The sequence below is a fragment of the Notamacropus eugenii genome, chromosome 4, assembly GCF_028372415.1.
Source record: "Notamacropus eugenii isolate mMacEug1 chromosome 4, mMacEug1.pri_v2, whole genome shotgun sequence".
NCBI classification, from domain to species: Eukaryota; Metazoa; Chordata; class Mammalia; order Diprotodontia; family Macropodidae; genus Notamacropus; species Notamacropus eugenii.
Genome location: NC_092875.1, coordinates 53688269 through 53700941, shown reverse-complemented (window position 1 = coordinate 53700941; position 12673 = coordinate 53688269). Strand labels below are relative to the sequence as shown.

General features: G+C 43.4%; 1 long non-coding RNA gene and 1 pseudogene across 3 annotated transcripts in view; one reads left to right on the top strand and one right to left on the bottom strand.

Annotated features, from left to right (window-relative positions):
- Positions 1-12673, top strand: part of LOC140499509 (uncharacterized) — a 130026-nt gene that overhangs the window by 32608 nt on the left and 84745 nt on the right. The window lies entirely within an intron of this gene.
- LOC140499507 (riboflavin kinase pseudogene) overlaps positions 12243-12673 on the bottom strand; it is a 38958-nt pseudogene continuing 38527 nt past the window's right edge.

Genomic DNA, 12673 nt, shown 5'->3' with positions numbered 1-12673 from the left:
GGAAGAGGAGGAGGAGAAGAAGAAGAAGAGAAGACATTGAGAAGTGACAGAGACTCTTCTGGCCTAGCACTCTGTCAGGTCCTCCCAATATTAATGAGGTCATTGGTTTAGTGTTCCACAAGTAGGAATTGTCTAATAAGTGTTGAACAAATGACTGAAAGCATGAATGTGGGCAGACACTTTGGGTGGACTTAGCAGACTGGATTCTCACAGGAACAGTCTTTGATAAGAACAATGGCTAACATATCCAGCTGGGACACCATCATGAGTTCTCTTTTAGAAAAACTCTCTTAAAGAACTGAGGTCAGTTGTTAAGGGGATGTTTTGCTAAGTTATCACCATGCACCCTATGACACAGGACCTGCAAACAATGTCTCTGGATTATGAGGGTGAACAAGGACCTAGAGTCCATTTTTTTTTCCATCTGGGATATTTTCTTCAGAGATTCTCAGTACTAGAAAAGCCCTCAGAGTGCATCAAGGCCTTCACTAAAGCATTCTTAACATGTTGTGTCTTTAGGATGATTTCCAGTGATGGAAAATTTGCTAAGCCTCAAAGCTTTCCTTTCCGGGGGGGGCGGTGGGTGAAGGAAAGAAGCCTTTTCTAACAACACCAGAGTTGACTAAAGTGAAAGGAACATCAGTTCACATGTCATTTCACTATCAAAACACTTACCTGCTATGATGTGCATTTGAGGGTATTCATTATAACCTGTAAAGCCAAATAACAGAATGAAAGGAAGCTGATCAAAAAAGAAGGAAAAGGAAACTGGATAGACTCTAGGATGATATCAAGAGCTATCAACATGATAGCATTCATGCCAAAGCATGCCAGACAAGAGGATTCACTCTCCAAAGGACCTATGGATGTCATAACTGGAATGAAACCATTTTCAGATTGCCAAGTGGAGGAAATGGACCCTGGGTGGAGGCACTGCCTTTGCTATTTGCCCATCTAGAACCTTAGTCATGAAGTAAACGTGTGAGTTCTCATCCCCCTTCTGGGACTAATGTAGCATTCTTCTAGCCACTTCCTTACTCTTCCATGAAGTTCTCCATGAAGGTAGAGGCAAGAAGGGCCCTTAAAGCTCTGGGGATTGAGATGGAGCAATGAGAATCCCATTTCCATTGTTTTTCCTATGTCCTGACCTCAAGAAACATAGCAGAAGGCCAAGTCACATACTGACTATTCCACTAATCATTAAGCGCAGGAAAGAATGCTTAAGCACAACAGTGACTACAGAAAAGGCTTTTGTATTCACTGTGATTCACATTTGAGGAAAACTAAAGACCCATACATGATCCCTGGGCACATCAACCAAAGAGACCCTTGTCACACTCTATTCTTCTATTGGTCTCTTTCTTCCTGGAAGGAAAACTCATACATCATGGCCACACTGACATCCACACAGAGGATTCTCTAGCAATTCCCAAACCTTCCTTCCCGAGAACTCTCCCATTGTTCTTCTCATCTTCTAGTTAAGCACAATAAAACACTCGTGGAAATGCATAATAGGGGTACCCTTTTACCTGAGGTGCTAGAGAATGTTGCTGCAGTTGATGAGGTGCCTCGGGGGTGACAGGTTCTCACAGGTCCTGAGGAGAAATCATGGAGAATAGAAAGCACTGATAAAGTCCAAGTGTGGACAATTTCCTAGTGGATGTGGGGACAAAGTGATTAGCTGGATGAGTCACAGAACCCCTTGGAGAGGACTCAGAGCAGGGTAGGATGGTGCTCAGTGGCCATAGGAAGAAAAAGAATTTGGTGAAATGGCTGCTATTGACAAAATATGTCAAGCTCTGTGCTTCCTGGCTAGAATGCCCCAGGCCTTCAATTTCTTTAGGTTTTGCATGGGAAACAGGTTCATTTCAAAGAACTATGGAAATGCTTTTTGATTCATGCTAAATCAACTGACAAAAAGTCACGTCTGCCATTTGTGTGTGTTTGTATGTTTGTTTGTGTGTGGATTTGAGGTGAGGGCTTAGAAATATGTAACATAGCAAGGTTACCCTCTACCACCCAAGTCGTTAAACCCAGTCTCAGATTCTGGTGTGCCCCCTTCTTTGGAAAGTGAGCATATAAGGCTTCAAGCAAGTTTCCTTTTCCAAATCATATTCTCTCCCCAGCTTGCCTGTGGGACCCACGGGACATTTCCCAGGACACCAATATTCCCACATTTATACCTGTGAATGTTCCAGGCCCTGACAGCTCCTTGAAAGTTGGAAGAGATGAGACAGTTGCTGTACATCAAGTTATAAAAACATAAATGAAAGAAAAACACCAAAAAGATGAAGAAAAAGAAAAACTAAAAGATGAAGAAGGAGGAGGATTAGAAAAAGAAGAAGAAAGAGAAAGAGAAGGAGGAGCTGTTGAAAACTGACAGAGACCATTATGGCCAAGCAATCTGTTGGGGTATCCCTTATTAATGAGGTCATTACTTCAGTGTTCTACATGGATGGATTGCTTCCTAAGTGTTGGACAAATGGCTGAATGTATGAATGTGGACAGACACTTCAGGTTGACTTCTCTGCCTGGCTTCTCACAGGAGGAGTCTGGATAAGAACAATGGCTACAGCACCCTGCTGCTGACACTATACAAGAGACACCATCGTGAGCTCACCTTTACAGAATCTTTCTTCAAGAGCTGAGCTCCCCTGTGAATTCCCCTAACCATCCCAAAGGGATGCCTTGCTCAGTAATTGCTGCACAGTCTCGGGCAGAGGACCAGGAATTCCAGGCAATCAAACAATGTCTCTGGATCGTGAAGGTGTATAAGGAGCTAGAGTCCATTTATTTCTCCCTCTGGGACATATCCTATCTAGATTGTCAGTATTTGAAAAGCCTTCAGAGTACATCAAACATTGTACTGAAGCATTCTTATCATCTTGGGTTTTCAAGGTGATTTCTAGTGATGGGAAGTTTGCTATGTATCAAGGCAGTCCTTTGGGGCCAGGGGGTGTGGGGTGAGGGTAGGTATAGACCTTCTTTCTAAAGACACCAGAGTTGACTCAAGTGAAAGGGAACACAGGATTCAAAGTTGATTTGGATAACAAAACACTTACAGTTGAAGACTTGGCTGGGGTTTTACTCATGATCATCTGAAAAGGCAAATAAGATAGAATGAAGGGAAGTAGATCAAAAAAGAAGGAAAAGGAAATTAGATGAACTTCAGGATGACATGAAGAGCTATCATCATGTTTGCATTTGTGGCAAAACATAGCAGACAAAAGGAATCACATTCCTAAGTTCCAGTGAATGAAGAGACTGGGAATTAAACTGTTTTCAGACTGGAAAATGAAGAAAATGGACATTGGATAGAGGCACTGCCTTGGCTGCTTGCCCACCCTGAACCTTAGCCAGGAAGGGAATTTAAGAGTTTGAGTTCACTTCTCATCTCCTTAAGGGAGGAGAGTAGCATTCTTGTGGGCAATTTCTTACTGTGCCATGAAGATCTGTCATGAAGGTAGAGGTAAGAAGGGACTGTAAACCTTTGGGGACTTGGATGGAGCAAAGAGAGCCCTGATTCATTTCACGGTTGCTATGTTCTGGCCTGCATTACCATAGCAGAAGCCCAAGCCACCTACTGAGTAACCCAGTGATCTCTCAGCATAGTAAAGATCCCTTCAGCACAACAGTTACCACATGAAAGTCTTCTTTCATTCATTGTGGTCGAAGCTTCCTGCAGAAGAACTCTTCCAATTCCATTTCCAGGAACATGTCATTCAAGCTTAGCATGAACACCTTCCATGAGGGGACACCCACTGCTTGCTGAGGCAGTGCATTCTACTTTCAATGGCTATAATTCATGGAAAATATTCCTTTAATGTGAATCTAAATATAGTCCCCAAGAACTATCATTCAAATTTCTCATTCTGCTCACTGACATCAAGGAGAAGCATGTGCTGTGCAATGCCCCTAAAGGCCTTGCAGTATTTGAAGATACTCATTAAAGTCCCTTTTATTTGTAGTAAATAAATCCAGTTCCTTCCAACAATCCTTTTATGAAGTAGCTTTCAGTTCACATAAGGGCCATTTGTTTTCCCTATATTTTCTATCTCAAGCCTGTTTCCTCAGAATACAACAGAGCATGCTCAATGGGGGCTGATCAGGCCAGGGCCTGTGATTAATCATTTTTGTTCTTCCCCTTTACAAGGACTGGATTGACCTTCACGGGGACTAAGTATATTGTTCCATAAGACTGTTGGATTAGGTTGAGATTTCAGACTGCTAAACTCTTACACACTTCACAATGGGAATTCTTTCTAATCATGTCCCAGTCATGCTCTCATTAGGAAATTCATTTTCTAATTTTGTATTTGTATTTTAACCTTAGGTTTCTTAAATACCACATTCTGAGATAGGATACACCTTTCTCAACTTTATAGACTTTGAATTCTGCCTAACATTGCTAATCACCTGACCCTCCTGGATTCCTGTCCTTTGCAGCTTTGCTTCCATTTATGGCTGAATTCAATTGATTGCTAAAATTTTGCATAACACAGGAACATGAACAGAGCTCAGGAGCAGGAAATAATTTAAATAAATTCGACCATGAAGAAGAAAGGCTAAGTTAACCAGGGAAGTAGGCATGGGATTCAGGGTAAAGTCTGGGCATCTGTGACCTCATTTCAAACAGATGTTTCTAGTGGGAGTAGATGACATGAAGTGTCCTGACACCAGATGCTAAAATCACATGATGCCAAGATCTACTATCTCTCTTTCTCAGGGCAAATATCAGCAAATCCCTGCAGTGAATGGATCAAAGATGGAAGCAGATTATACCTGTCAACGCTTCTGATGTCATGGCAAGGTTGTCTTTTACTTCATCTGAAGGGAAATAGCATGGAAGAAAATGGTGCGTCAAATGTCCATGTGATAAGAGGGTTAAACACTGGAAACCATGGGGAACACGCACACATTTTGCCTACCCCATGTGTCAACGAGTGGGGACTGAATCATGAGACTGAAGGGGACATGAGTCTGAGCCTCAGTGTCCTCATTTCAAAATGATGTTTCCAGTTGTTGTAGATTACATAAAGTATCCTGCCAAGAGATGCTAAAATCGAAAGATGTTAATATCCACTATGTCTCTTTCTCAGGACAAATGTAAGCAAATCCCTGCAGTGACTGGATCAAAGACGGAAGCAGACAATACCTGTCGATTCTTCTGATGACACATCAAAGTGGGCTGATACTTCCCCTGAAGAGAAAAGGTATGGAAGAAAGCTGTGGCTCAAATGTCCATGTGAGAAGGAGGGGTATATGTACACTGCAAATCACAGGGAAAATGCACACATTTTCCCAGCCCCATGTCTCAACGAGTGGGGAGTGGATTATGAGATTGAGGGAAACATGAGTCTGGGCTTCAGTGTCATCATTTCAAAATAATGGTTCCATAGGAGTAGATGACTCCAAGTCTCGTACCACTAGATGCAAAAATCCGCAGATTCTAAGATCTCCTATCTCTCTTTCTCAGGACAAATCTCAGGAAATCCTTGCAGAGAATGGAAAACAGATGGAAGCAGATCATACCTGTCAATCGTTCTGATGAAACTGCACAGGTGGATGTTACCTCACCTGAAGGGAAATATCATGGAAAGAAAACGTTGAGTCAAATGTTTGTGTGAAAAGGAAGCGTATAGACTGGAAGCCACAGGGACAATGGACACATTTTACCTAGCCCAGCGTGATAACGAGTGGTAACTGAATTAGGACATTGAGGGGGACATGATTCTGAAACTCAGGCTCCTTTACCCAAAGTGACAGCAGGAGTTAGACTACATGACCTAGAAATTTCCTACCCTCAGCTGCTAAGATCTTTTATTTGAAAATCCTAAGATACTGAGTATTCTCCCATCTCTCTGTCTTAGACAAATGCAAAGAAAACCTGTCAGAGAATGGCTCAAAAGTGGAAGTAGACCTCATTTGTGCACATAACTGATGAACCTAGCAGGTTGGTTGTTCCTGGACCTGACAGGCAATATCATGATTGCAAACTATGGAGCAGATGTGTTTTTGACAAGGAGGTGAATGAACAAACAGACAGTGGAAATATGGACTTCTGTTGGCATGCTCACTGAGTTAACTACTGAGGACTGAAATATGAGACTGAGGGTATGTAATTCTGGACCTCAGGATCCTCAATTCAAAATGATGTTTCTAGTAGGAGTAGAGGACATGAAGTGTCCTGCCACCAGATGCAAAAATTGTAAGATGCTAAGATGTAGTATCTCTCTTTCTCCGGGAAGATATAAGGAAATCTTTGGAGGGAATGCTTCAAAGATGGAAGGAGATCATACCTGTTGACTCTTCTGCTGACACTGCACACTTGGCTGTTACTTCACCTGAAGGGAAAAAGCATGGAAGAAAACTGTGGGTCAAGTATCCGTGTGACAAGAAGGGGTATGCACTGTCAACCCCAGGGTCAAGGCACACATGTTGTCTGCCCAGTGAGTCAAGTGCTGGGGACTGAATTATGAGACTGAGGGGACATGAGTCTGGGCCTCTGTGTCCTCAACTCAATATGATGGTTCAAGTTGGATTAAAGGACAGGAAGTGTTCTGCCATGAGATCCTAAAATCCCAAGATGCTAAGATAACCTACCTCTCACTCTCATGTCGAAAACCTAGCAAAACTTTCCATGGAACCAGTGGACTCAAGTCAAAATGACAGCAGAATTTCAAAGAGATGACTGAAAACTGTTCTGACATGAGATCCTAAGATGTCCAATCTTTGAAACCAAATATCCTAAGATCTCCTGTCCATCAGTGTTATAGGGAAATATGAACAAAACCTTGGAAAGAATGGATCTAAACTGGAAGCAGTCCTTACCGATGGAAATTTGTGATTCCCATGGAGATGGGCTGGTTGTTACTGCAACTGAAGGGAAAAACCATGAGTCACAACTTTGTACCAAAACCCATGTGACAACAAGGGGGTAGGAACTGTAAGACCCAGGGACAACGGACTCCATTGGGCTTGACAACTGAATCAGCTGATCAGAACCAAATGTGGAGACTGAGGGGGTCATGACTCTGGGCCTCAGTGTCTTCAACTCAATAGGATGACAGGAGTTAGAATCCATGACCTGGGAATTTCCTGCCTGGTCATCCTAAGATCTCCTATCGTAAGATCCTAACGTCCAAAACTCTACCTTTCAGTCTCATGGCCAAATGTAAGCCAAACCTTCCCAAGAAGAGATCAGAGATGGAAGCACACCTTACCTTCGGAAATTCCAGCCAGATGGAAACTTGCTCTAATTCTCACTGGAACTGAAGCAAAAATTGATGAATGAAAACTATTTATCAAATGTTCATGGGACAAGGAAGAGTGTGGACTGTAAGACACAGGGAAAATGGACTCCATTTGGATTGACCAGTGAGTCAACCAGTGAGGCCTGAATGATGAGAAGGACGGAGACATGGTGCCTCCCTCTCTCTCTCCTGCCCTTGGTCCATCCTTTCTTTCCCAGGTTCCTTTTAGAACAGGGTGGACAAATAGTGTTCTCTCTTTGTTCCCAGGATAAAAATACTCACAGCAGCATAAGAAGGAGCAGAGGCACACGCTATAGTCGTTCCCTATGGAGAGAGAGAGAACAACCATATATGGAAGGACTAGAAGATTTTGAGAAAAGATTATGGAGAAACATCAAAGACAGCATCTGAAGCCAAAGGACTTGCAACAGTATGCATCATCACTCAAGAGAGAGGATTCCACAAAGAGTTCCCAGGCCAAAAGTCCATCTGCCTATCTAGGGCTTAGTTCTCTAGGGCATCTCTTAACACATCATAGGAAAATACTTTCAGTAAGACACATGCCATCCAGGCAAGATTGGATCCTCATAAGCACAGAAAACTGCTTTGACAAAGGAGAGCTTAATAGGAGTGGGACCAAGCATGAAGATCAGGCAACTGCATGTACTCACCATTGATGGACAAGCTCTTTGAATTGAGCTTCAAGGGCCCCAGCCTTCTGCTGTTCTTGTTGTTCTTCTTCATGTGTTGATAGACTTTTTTGCAATCCAGGGTCTGACCAGTGGGGCTTTGCTCATAATAGCAAAGCAGAGTAACAGCTGTGCCTTTCTTCACACACCTGAGAAAGGACACCTTGGTAATGACTGGCCAATATCAGGCTTACCATAGGCATGCCAATTTAGCTGCAGTGAGAAGGGACCATAGATGCTTTCCAAAGTAATTTCAGGGTTTTTTTGAGAATAAGTGTTTCTTGAACCATTTTTGAAACTATCCTTTGATGGATTGAAGGAGCTGAGGACAGGGGAGAGTATAGACCTTTCTTCAGGAATTCAGGTCAGCATCTTGCCTACAAAATATCGACTCATAATGTTGCCTAGGGAAATTAGATGGTTTGCCAGATTCACACAGTCTACAATCATTCTCTGTCAGAGAGGTGACCTAAAGACAGATTTCTTGACTCTTGAGACCTACTCTCTAAGCCACGGCAACAAGCAACCTCTGGAAACGTCATATTCAACATCAACACAACCAAAGAAAAATGTACTGCAACTATTGACCTTTCAACAAAGTCTCTTCAACATCAAATACAACTTCTCACTCACTTCCTCTAAAGAGTTCCATTCAAGATCACTTCTTCATTGATTCTCTTTCTCTGGTCTTCTTTTGGTAGGTGTATTTAGTGTGAGATTGATTTAGCTGATTTTTCTGGGGGGTTTTGTACTTTGCATTCTTTGATGAGATTGTTACAATATTTCTTTTTAGCTAAGCGGTATACATAATTAGAATGCCAAACATGGGTATCAGGAAAACCTGAGTTCATATCGGCTTCAAACATTAGTCAGCTGTGTTGTCCTGGGCAAGTCATTTGACCTCTGCCTGACTGTGTTTCCTCAGCTGTAAAACAGAGATCATCAGAGCACCTCCCTGCCAGAATTGTTTTGCAGTTTCAATGAGATAATATTTGTAAAACACTGAGCACACACAACGCCGAGCACATGGTAGGTACTTCATAAATGTCCTCTCCCTTTCCCTCCCCAATTCAGAGAATCACAGTATTGAGAGTTGGAGAATTCAGGGGTCAGCTAGTCTATCCCGTACCTAAAAGGAATAACATCACTTGAATTCATCAAGGCAACCAAAGTGTCCTCGTCTCCCATCTCTGCTCCTCTTGGGAAGGAATTTCCTGTGAGTCATTTTGTTCCATCATTTCTACTCCAAAAATCATCCCCTTTGACAGAGCAAACAACTCATCCAAGATGACAAGCTTTGGATGCCTCCTCTTTCTGTTCTCACTTACCATCATCATATCCACCCCCAATTAGCAGGTCTATCCCATGATACTCTACTTTCCACAGCACAACATTTGCAAAATATCTCCTTCTGTTTTCCTTAGCTTCCCACTCAACCACCAACTCACTAGAAGCATTTCCACTCAAGACACTAATTTTACAAGACTGTGCTACTGAGATAGCCTTTCTGTTCCATCCCCTTTTGAACATATTCAAATACTCAAGTATTTTGTACATATCTTCTTTTTTAAAATCCAAGCTAGTTGGTTAGCTCCTTGTGTATCCACTTCAGGCTCTTTGGACGATTCCCATTTGTCTGCCTCATTGGAATTGGATCACCTTTGGAGTCTTCAGAAGTTCATTTCTGAGAGTTTCTTATTCTCCCTCATCTAACGGAGGGTTGAGACCTGGATGGCACGCTGAACTTTGTACTTCAAGGGGACAACCATTTCCTCTCAGTCTTGGGTGCAATTTGAACTGTTGAAATCTTTGAGCTGTGAGGAGGACTTGAGACTGGGAGTTAGAGGGGGGATGGATGTGAGACAGAGGAAGGGAATGGAAAGAGAAAGGGAGAGAGAGGAAGAGAGGGAGGGGAAAGGAGGAATGAGACAGGAAAAGGAGAGAGGGAGGGAAGTGAGGGGAAGGGGAAAAAGAGAGAGAGAGAAGAGTCAGGGAGGAGAAAGGCGAGAGAGGACGACATGGCAAGAGAAAGTAGAGGAATGATGTCCTTAGCCTTCTGCAGAGCTTCTTCAGCTTAGACTGGGAAAAATGGCAACCCAGGAGTAGTAGGCAAACAAAAAGGAAGGAACTGAAAGGAGAGATGGGCCGTGTCAGAGAAGGGAAAGCTCAAGGCAGGACACTGAGTCCCCCTAAGGATCTCAAGACAGAGGATTCTAACCGAAAGCTACAAGGTGTGAGAGCAGTTTTCCAAAGGTCTACTCTTTCCCTCTCAGCCTGTCTGTTGAATTCTTTCACCTAAGTGTCTTCTGTGGCTTCACTTTGTCCTAAATGTCAAGAGACCAGGCTTTAATGGGAAACAGAGAAAAATGTAATTAGAGCAGAGTCAAACCTCTGAAGGTATGGAATTTCCTAAATAGGGTGGGATCTAAGCTATAAAAATTAATTGGAACTAATGACATTTTTCTTAATTGGAAGACTGAACAATGAACCCAGTCCTTATGAGCATGTGCCACGTGGTTGGCTGATGTATTGTTCATGTGCATTTGGGAGCATGTGTAGACGTCCCAAGCTTGTCTTTGGGTGAGCTAAGGTCAAAAAGACTCCTCCCCGCTGTGTGTACTGTTGGCCTCTGGAAACACAGAATATCCAAGATAGAACATGTTATGTCTTCCCTTCCCCCTGCCCCCTCCATAAGCCTGTCTTCTCTTCCAGACTTCCTGATTCCTGTTAAAGGCACCACTTTGTCTTCAATCACCAGCTTTGAAACCTCGTAGTCACCCTTATTTTGTCCCTCTATCTCAACTAAAACAACCAGTCAATAGGCTATTTGACTTCCTTCAACATCTTTCACACTTTTTCAATCAAAGAGTCTCATCAGCAACCCTCACCTAGATGCTTCTAATAACCCCTGATTCTTCTCCTTTCTTGTAGTCCCTCCATCCCTCCAATTCATCACTCTCTCTCCCTCTGGCCAATCCATATTTCACACAGCTGCCAAAATAAACATCCCAAGACACATCTCTCATTACATCATTCCCTTGCTCACAAACCTCTAGCGGCTCCCTATTGCTTCTAATGTGAAATAAAATTCCTTAGTCGGACTTTGAAAATTCTTTTCAATCCGGTTTCAGTTCATCATTCCACACTGATCTTTTGTATACTGCTCACATGGAAATCTAACCAGAGTGGCCTACTAGCTGTCCCTTGAATTCACATTTGGAATAACCCATTGCCAGCAGATGTCTCTCATGCCAACACTGAACTTCCTCCTCAACATGCCTCCTGGCATTCTTAGTCTTCCCTTCAAAGAAGCCAGCTCACATGGCACCAAAGGAAAATCTTCTCTGATTCCGCCCACATGTCAGTGTCCTCCCTCTCTCTCTCCCTCTGTCTCTGTGTCTGTCTCTGTCTTTATCTCTCTCTCCTCAGATCACCAACCCTTTCTCTGTGTACACATGGCATCCCTCTAGCACCAAGAGAATGTAAATTCCGGGAGGCCGTGCACTCCTTTGTCTTTTTATTTCGTACCTATTACTGCACGTGGAACCTGCTGGGTAGTAACTCAATGCTTCACCAAATAAAGGGTGGTTAAACAACCCTGGTCGTTGGTGTTTTCAGGGCTGTACTCTTTCTGCCTTTGTGGATAAGAAGTGACATCAGGCCAAACAAAGAACTGCCTCCAGACATGTTCTGGCTCCCTGAAAACCTGGGACCATCTCTCATAGTGTCCTTGCCTCAGCGAGGTGAGATTGCATCCCATGTAGTTAGAGGAACCAGAACACATTTTGAGTAAGGGATCTAGATGTAAACTAAGGGAGAGAATGAGTGAACCTCTGAACAGATGTGGACTGAAGTTCCAAACAGGAGGAAGGCATGACAGGAAGGGATGAATCTCACCAGTCTTTGTAGCAGGTTTTCAGCCGCTTTGAAATTTGGGCCATCTGGCTGTTTCACCTTGCCCACAAAGTACATGTTTTTGATGGTGAATTCCATCACGAAGTAGTCCATGAGGCTGCTGGCTGCCTTGAGGGAAGGACAGAAAAGCTCATGGTTGAGCCTTGGGTACACAGACTTTTAAGATGCTGGATGTACACCAGGAATGGACCTTCTAATCCCCTCAATTGACAAGTGAGGAAACGGAGGATTCAGTAAAGTGTCCAAGGTCCCTTACCTAAAGACCCCTGGTCATTGGGGTTGTCAAGCCTGTACTCTTCCTGCCTTTGTGGATAAGAAGGGACATCGGGCCAATCAAAAGAACTGCCTCCAGACATCATCTGGCTCCCTGACAACCTGGGACCATCTCTCTGTGTGACCTTACCTCAGCGAGGTGAGATGGCACCCAATGTAAGTACACGAACCACTACCCCTTTGCAGTAAAGGATCCAGCTGAAAAGGAAAGGAGAGAATGAGTGAACCTCTGAACAGATGTGGACTGAAGTCCCAAACAGGAGGAAGGCAGGACAGGAAGGGATGAATCTCACCAGACTTTGTAGCAGGTTTTCAGCTGCTTTGAAATTTGGGCCATCTGGCTGTTTCATCTTGCCCACAAAGTACATGTTTTTGATGGTGAATTCCATCATGAAGTAGTCCATGAGGCTGCCTGCTTCCTTGAGGGAAGGACAGAAACGCTCATGGTTGAGCCTTGGGTACACAGACTTATAAGATTCTGGACGTAGACCAGGAATGTGCCTTCTAATCCCCTCAATTGACAAGTGAGGAAACAGGGAGGAT